The following is an 8369-nucleotide window of genomic DNA, read 5'->3' on the forward strand; positions in this document are numbered from 1 at the left end:
ATCCAACCCAATAGATGCACAAACACACATGCAGTGTGCAGAGATGTCATACTGCAGAACATGAGACATGGAAAAGCAACCGCCCTAATTTGCGTTTTATCATTGTGACAAAACACTGGCCAAAAGCAACTCAGGGAGGAAAGGGTTACAAAGACAATCATCTGGAATTGTGGGGTGGGCAGCAGAGTTTGTAACTGATTTCATCCTGTAAGGCAGGTAAAGATTTGTCTATCCAATCCAGAGAAAGGGAGAGTAGGGAGAGGTCCCTCAGTGGGGAGTCTGACCAATGGGCTCTGAGTTGGGTGCTTTATAAGGGCTCCTAGGTCCTTCCATTTCCCCTATCCATCCCTCCCAGGTATCCACCCCTGGGCAAGCATTTCTTTCCCACTGTTATTTTGCCACAATGTTCTTTGGGAACAAAGAGCAGCCATCTTAAGAACCCAGCCCCTGCTAGGTGTGGCAGATGCCTTTAATCCTAGACAGAGGCAGACAGATCTCTGGGTTCGATGTCAGCCTGACCAATGGAGTGAGTTCCAGGGCAGGCAAGGCTGAACAGAGTAACTCTGTACTGAAAGCAAACAAAACAACAACAAAAAAGGAAGCAACCTCTGCTTCTCCTATGTGCCTGTATTCCACCCTCATCATAGTCCATCACTGAGCTAGGCCAAGGCAGTAACCTGAATGCAGGAGCCTGGAGGCAAGAACTAAAGCAAGGCAGGGCAGGGAGGAGCGCCTGTTCCCCAGCTTACTTGCTGAGAGATGGCCATGGCCACCGTGGGCTGGGCCCTCCCACATTAATCAATAAGTTAAGAAAATGTGCCCCCAGACATGTCCTCAGGCCAATCCAAAAGAGGCAATTCCTCAACTGAGGGCCTCTCTTCCCATGGTTAATTTGACAAAAACCAACCGGCACAGCAAGGTAACGTGAATCTTCTAAAAACTCATGACCTCAGTTCCTAAATTCAAAGGTACCAGGACAGACAAACTGTCACTTGACCTTCTCCAAATCTCTTCTTTACTAGTAAAAAGTGAAGATGAGAAGAATCGATAAAAATCAGGGCAGAAATTAATGAAAACTAAAAAAAAAATACAAAAACTGATTTAAAAATGTTGTTTCTTTGGAATAATGGTAATCAAGATTGACAGGTTCCCTAGCCAATCTAACCAAAGAAGAGAAGACCCAAGTCAATAAGATCAGAGGTTGAAAGGGGGTTTTATGACAGATTCCAGTGAAATCCAGGGCATTATTGGGGAACATTTTTGGAAACATACTTTCCTTGAGGAGGGAAAAAACACCCTGAAAAATCTAGAAGAAATGGATAATTTCCAAGGTACACATGGCCGACCAAAATTAGATCAAGAATGTGAGGACAATGTAAGGAGTTCCCCAAGAAGTAGTGTGCCGAGGCAGCAACAAAGCCTCCCAACAGGGGGAACCTCAGTCCAAAGAGAGCCGCTGCTGGCTGCTGCCAGATGTCTGATGAGCCACTGACATCCATGGTCTTCAAACTAGTCCGAAAACAAAGAGAAGGACACCAGCAAACTGCTTCTGTCCTAGGGACACTACAAACAGGATGTGGACACAGCAATGCAAGACAACTACAAACCAAGTTCCTGGTGAATACTGACAAAAACTCTCAACCGAATGGAAACCAAATTCAAGAATACACTAGGAAATTCCTACACCAGTCCAAGTTGGTCTCGTTCCAAATGCAAGGATGGTTCAGTATTCACAGATCAATCAGTGGTGATGGGTAAGGATGGAGGTTATCTCATTGTCTCAATAGGTACAGAAAAGGCCGTTGGTAAAGTTCAACAGCTCTTCATGATAAAAGCCAAGAAGAAGCTGAAAATAGACAGTACATATGCCAGCATTGCAGATACCATAATATGACAAACTTACAGCCAACATTACACTAAATAGGGAAAGGCTGAATGCATCTCATCTAGAATTAAGAACAACGGGGCTGGTGAGATGGCTCAGTGGTTAGGAGCACCGGCTCCTCTTCCAGAAGACCTGGATTTAATTCCCAGCACTCACATGATGGCTCACAACCATCTGTAACTCCAGCTCCAGGGGATCAGACTTGCCCCTTCTGGCCTTCGTGAGCACTGCACATATGTGGTCCACAAACATACATGCAAGCTGAACACCCATAAACTTAAAAATCAGGAACAAGACAAGGTCCTGTTACATTTAGTATGCATAGTGCTTTCCACGAGCTCTATAGTTGGCTGTGCAGCCTTGGGAGACCTCAGTAAAGAAAAGCCTGGCAGCAAGATGTGGGTCACAGGGGTGGGTTGTGGGAGGGGGCTGTTGATAGGCTGTTCACATCCTATCTTATCTCTGCTGCCTTCTTATTCAGCTGTGAGCCAGCAGCCATACACTCTTGCGGCCTCAGCTGAGAGCTGTTCTTCACGCCCTGCTTTCCCGGCTACAGTGGATTGTCCCCTCAAACTGTGAGCCAAAATACACTCTTCCTCCCTTAAGCTGCTTCCTGCTGGTCATCTGGTCACAGCAATTCAGAAGGTAGTTCAGCTGTGCTCTCCCTTGGCTCTTGGTATACAGCTCCAAGTTCTAATTAGAGTAATATGAGAAACAAAGGAGACACAAATTCGAAAAAGAAGACGTGACATTTTCTCTGTCTGCATGTGACATGATCTTATGCTTAACGTAAACTGCCCCTGAGAAATTTAGAGTGCATAAACATTTTCAACAATATAGGATGTCGAATCAATGTACAAAAACTCAATAGCTTTATTTTTTGTATGCTGATGAACTTGCAAAAGAGGAAACCCATTCATGATAGATTAAAAAATTAAATATGAAGAATAAATGTATGCAAAGATGTGAATGACATCTATAGTGAAAACCAGAACACTGAAGAAATAGACACTAGAAGATGGAATGCCCTCTCCCAAGTTCATCCTCTGGCAGAATGTTGTAGAGATAGGTGTGTTGAAAGTCATCTACAGAGTCAGTGCAACCCCCATCAAAATTCTAGCATTGTTCATAGCTAGAAAGCAAAAAAGCACAACAAAGCAAAAACCCATCATCCTAAAATGATACCGAAATACCAACGACCCTGAGTGGCTGCAGCAGTCTGAGGTAGGAGCAATGCTGGAGGCTGCACAAGAGCTAACTTCAAACCACACCACGTGAGAGGACTGATGGCCAACACTGTAATAACGAGGCCCCCAGGATGCACAGATCAATTTCCCTACTTGAAAAGCTCCCTGGCCTCTGTGTTGTTATCACCATAGTCCACCAAGCTCAGAACCAGTCAGGATGTAGCTCTGCTGCTCATCTGTTCAACTATTGACTGTAGACAGTAAGAAAATAAAGGTAGACACTCTACCTAGGCTGGGCAATACAATGGGCTGGCTCATTCAAGCACTAAGACACTGGAGGGGGAAGCAAGCCAACTCAAAAGCATGGAGCCATTTATGGAGGAGAGGATGCCCACAGAAGGGGGGTGCATTTTAAAGTAAAGAGGAAATTCTCCAGCTTTTAGTGGCAACTTGGAAGCACTCCCAGGCAGCAGTAAGGTCCTGCAAAAAACATCAAAAAGTGACTGAGCCTGTCAGCAAAGGAAACCAACTAGCTGATCAAGCAGCCAAGAGGAGACTGGCAACAAGTCAAACTCCTTTATAAGCCTGGAACCAGCCTTCAGGGTCCCACTTGCACCAGACTTTGCCCCTTTCTCTACAGTACTCCAGGGAAAAAGACCAATGAGGATGAGGGTGGGACTAAGGTAACGAGGGCCTGGCGGGAGCCACCACACAAGAGGCCCATCTTTTCTGACATGGTATGACCTACTGCCATGGAATGACTCACTTCAGGCTCCAACCCAAACTACCCACCCTCATCCTGACTCAAATCAACGCAGGTTCAGCATCTAGACCCTCTCCTGTACCACATCCTAAACACGACTCAATACTTCCTCAGTGAGTCTATTATTTCATACCTCAGCATTCCCCCATGCCCCAGTGTGCCAAGATCAGTGCTATATGGGTGGCATGTACACAAAATAACACAAGCCAAGGGCCTGGGTCTGACCCTGGGGTTCAGGCAATGGGAATGGCTCCTCTCAAAGATACAGAGGTAGGCTTCACTGATGTCGAGCCTTGTAGAGGCTTCAGAGAGATAGCTTTTGGTGTCAGTGTGAACCTAGTCAGGATGGGCTTGAGGCCTGTCCCAGGAACACTGAGAGGGCATGACACCTGACCAAGGCTCTGCCCAGAGAGAAAACACACAGATAAGACAGTCCCTCACCATCAGGTCTGGCAATGGGCCTGTATTTGTGTCAGCAATAGTTCATATTCTGACCAAGACTTTAGAGGTAGACCATTAGCACTACACTGTTTATAGATAGGCCTTAAAGTTCAGGCATAGTTGAGCATGTGAACTGGACCCTCAAGACCATTTTAGCTGAGCCTTGGCAGGAAATTCAGTTGGGTTATGTTAGCCCAAGCCCTGTTCTGAACCCAATGTGCTTGGAACCCCTCAGGTTGTTCGTCTTTTGAGATTCTATAGGACTGATTTTATTGGTATTGGAACAGGAAGGAGATCCCTGGCACGTAGCTGGCCTGGAGATGTCCTGATACTTCCAGGCCTTAGGAAAAATCCTCTATTACATCACTTTGGTGATCCGAGAAAGGACCCTGATTCTCTTAGGAAACTGGTCACACACCTACTGGCCAGGAAGCAAAAGTCCTGGCAAAAATACATTGGGAAAAAGAACCCTCTCCAATCCATTTGAAAAGGTCCTCGTGGTGATTCTGGCTACTTCCACTGCTGTTAAAGTCACGGCTATCACTCTATGAATCCATTACCCTTAGGTTAATAGAGCAGCAGCATCCCTTGGATAGCAGGAGACTCAGATTGTGAAAGTCCACAACCTCTCTGGGTCACTTTCTATAAGCAAAGGGGCCCATCTAAGATCTTCACCAATGCTTTGACCACTGCAGAGATCCACTAATCTATGCCATAAGCTTGATCAATTTCTTCAGCCTTGCTCCAGCTGCAAATCTGGCAGTCATCTTGGTCTACTCATGACGTAAACCTTGGCATTTCAAAGGAGGACACTGGGAATTAGGGCACGATACCATCATGTTCCTACCACTGAGACTTGCGGTAAGAGTAACCATTTTCTGTAGGACTGGCTGCAGCAGCTCCCAGTAACTGCAACCAGACACAAAAGATTGTCCTAACCATGCTTAAAAAAAAAAATTCAAAGCCGGGCGTGGTGGCGCACGCCTTTAATCCCAGCACTTGGGAGGCAGAGGCAGGCGGATTTCTGAGTTCGAGGCCAGCCTGGTCTACAAAGTGAGTGCCAGGACAGCCAGGGCTACACAGAGAAACCCTGTCTCGAAAAACCAAAAAAAAAAAAAAAAAAAAAAAAAAGAAAGAAAAAAAAATTCAGCCCGCCCACTTCTCTTCCAGGCAGGCCTGACCTCTTGGGCTGTGACGCGCGCCGGGGAGAGGAGGAGCCAGCAGGTTGGCCGCCGTCGCGCCCCGAGCCCCCGCCCCTGGCCATCAGCAGGCCCATGGGCTGGTGCGTGTGAGCGGGAGCGGCGGGCTAGGAGCCACCGCCGCCGGGCCCGCGATGTCACCATGGTTCAGCTGGGTGGCCAAGAACTATGTTACACTATGCTTGTGTGCATGGCCATCCGGATGTAGTTGCCCTTCTAATAGAGCGGAATTGTGACATTGATCTCCGCGACAGTGACAACAGCACAGCACTAATTAAGGCTTCACAGTATGAGCGTGAAGAATGTATGGCCCTGTTATTTGAAAAGATCCAAATGCTATGGATAGTAGTGGGATCACAGCACTGCACTATGCTGTTTGGCATAACAACATGTCAATGGCAGCCAAACTGCTGGCCCATCATGCTGACATCACTATAAGGAATGAGGATAGCTTCACACCACTTAAACTGGCTCATTTAAAAAACCATGACAACCTGGCAAAACTTTTAGAAAACACGGAAGAAAAGATAGAGGAAGTTGATGAATTAGACAGGTCTTCAAAGAAAACTTCCGATGAAATAAGAGGTCAAAGAACAAGGAAATCTTGTGTTTGTCAAACAGAACAAAGAAGTCTTATAATTGACCTTAACAAACGAATATCACCATCTGAGGGAAACTTAGAGGACTGTGAGATGATTAGTTTCAACGCTATTTTGCATCTTATTGACCAGCTCAGGAGGCAGAGCAAAGATTCTGACAGCCTTGTGCAAATCTCGTTTGCAGTTTCTTCATTTAAAAGATCAATAGAAATTAAAAACACAATTGTGAACCAATCACAATTAGAAAATGAAAGTTTAAGAAATGATATTATTGCACTACAAAAAGAAAGGTCTCAAATAGAGTTTGAAAAGACTTAAGTTGCGAGCAAAGATATGCAATATGAGGCTCACAGCTGAAAATTCAGACTTAAAAGCTGCAATAAAATTCCAAGTCAAAGAGAATGAACGGCTTCCAAGAACCCCGTCTGAAAAGTTGAACATTTCACTGACACAGAGTTTGGATGAAATGAAAAGGAGAAATAGTGAACTAGAAAAAGAAATAGCCAGGTTTGAGAATCTGTGCACAATGTTGGAGTAAGACTCAGATGCACATAAAAATGGAGAGTTTTCAGACTCCAGTGCTTCAAGTACAACTCTCTATGAAAATGATATGGTATTTAAACTAAGAGAGGAGCTTGAAGGTATCGAAACAAAACTACAACAAGCACAATTCCACTGGAAATGCCTGAAAGATGAAAATAATGCCCTGCAGCAGAAGTTAGCAGAGATGGTAGCAGCCCAGGAGAAGTGTGAGATGCTAGAGTGCAAACTACAGCAGCATGAAGAGAAAATACTCAGCCTCAAAACCCATATGGACCAGAACATGGTAGAGCGCAGCGAGGTAGAAAAACACAGGAAAGCCATTGAAAGGCAACACAGGTGTCAAGTAATGGAAGAAATAAATTTCTGAATCGGTTATTACAGGTGACTACAGTCATCAGTCATGTGCTGTAATTAACTCCACCTGAAATTTCATTTTCAATGTATTGTGTTTATGATTGTATGTGTTTCTTCTGTGTTTCATGGCAACTTCTGTTGTAGATTTTTGGAAAAAGAAGCCATCCACTTTTATTGATAATCATCTTAGATTTGATTATTATTGCAAAAAGAATTCATCTTTCAGAATTCCCGTTTTCAATAGGGAATCATGTGATCTTTGAGATTACTTGAAAATGTGTGAGAAAGAAAATAATTGTGCTGTGGATATGATAATGAGCTTCAGTTGTTTATAAGTCCCATGCTTTACTATAAAATTGTGCTATATTATTAATTTTGGAATTATTATATGAATACTTCAGGGATGAGGATGCAGTGCTATGGTTGGATTGCTCTCTGTCATCCACAAGTCCCTGGGTTCAGTCTACAGCACCACAGGAAGAATTCTTTAAAAAATTCTGCTTAAATGCACTTGATGTTGTTGATAAAGTATTTGAACTCCAACGGCTTTCTCTTTCATTTAAAATATCCTTTGCCTTGTGGATTTAAATGTAAAGAAAATTACACAATAATTTGTTGGATAGTTATGTTTCAATAAGTGTTTCCTTTATTTAGAATAAATACAGTGTTATTTGTAATTTAAACAGAATTTTTCTTTTATTTGAAGTCATTTAGTTTGATCTTGGTAATTTCAAACATGAACACTAGGTATTTTGATCACACCAACCACTCCTCTTAATCCTTTTGAACTCTCCTTGGATGTCCTATTTTAAAATGCGTCTTTTTAATGTTCTTTAGGAAGAAGCCGCCTCTGACCAACAGAAAGAGCAGGAAAGACAGGAGTTTATCATGCCAATAGAGCACAAAATTGATGATATTAAAGCTGAGATGGTGGACATAAAATCTCATGCAATTTCTTTGAAATCAGAACTGAAATGATATAAAAAAAACGCTATAGAGCTGAATTGAAAATTGCAGAATCGTTAAAATATGAACTTGAAAAGTAAGTCAGAGCAGTAAGTCTAGAAGCCTAGAAAGGCAGTGGATTGAATTAAAACTGTATTCTGTAGTGAAACAAAAAAAATTTCATAAATTTTATAGGACTATTTAGGAGGATTGCTTGCTTCTTTACTTTCATTTTTCAAAAAATATTTAGGTATATGAGTGCTCAGTCTGCATGTACACCTGCACACCAGAAGAAGACATCAGATCTCAGTATAAACGGTTGTGATGATGCCATGTGAGTGCTGAGAGTTAAAACTGAGGACCTCTGAAAGAGCAGCCAGTGCTCTGAACTGCAGAGACATTTCTTCAGCCTCACATTTTGTCTTTTTTTAAAAATTAATAATTTATGTCTTG

At 43.3% G+C, this 8369-nt stretch overlaps 1 pseudogene; it reads left to right on the forward strand.

The window, feature by feature from the left end:
* The first annotated feature begins 5639 nt into the window (after window positions 1–5639).
* Window positions 5640–8017, forward strand: LOC147002057 (ankyrin repeat domain-containing protein 26-like; annotated as a pseudogene).
* The last annotated feature ends 352 nt before the right edge of the window (window positions 8018–8369 follow it).

This window comes from Mus caroli, unplaced genomic scaffold (genome assembly GCF_978045245.1).
Source record: "Mus caroli unplaced genomic scaffold, Mus_caroli_1 scaffold_11, whole genome shotgun sequence".
Lineage (NCBI taxonomy): Eukaryota > Metazoa > Chordata > Mammalia > Rodentia > Muridae > Mus > Mus caroli.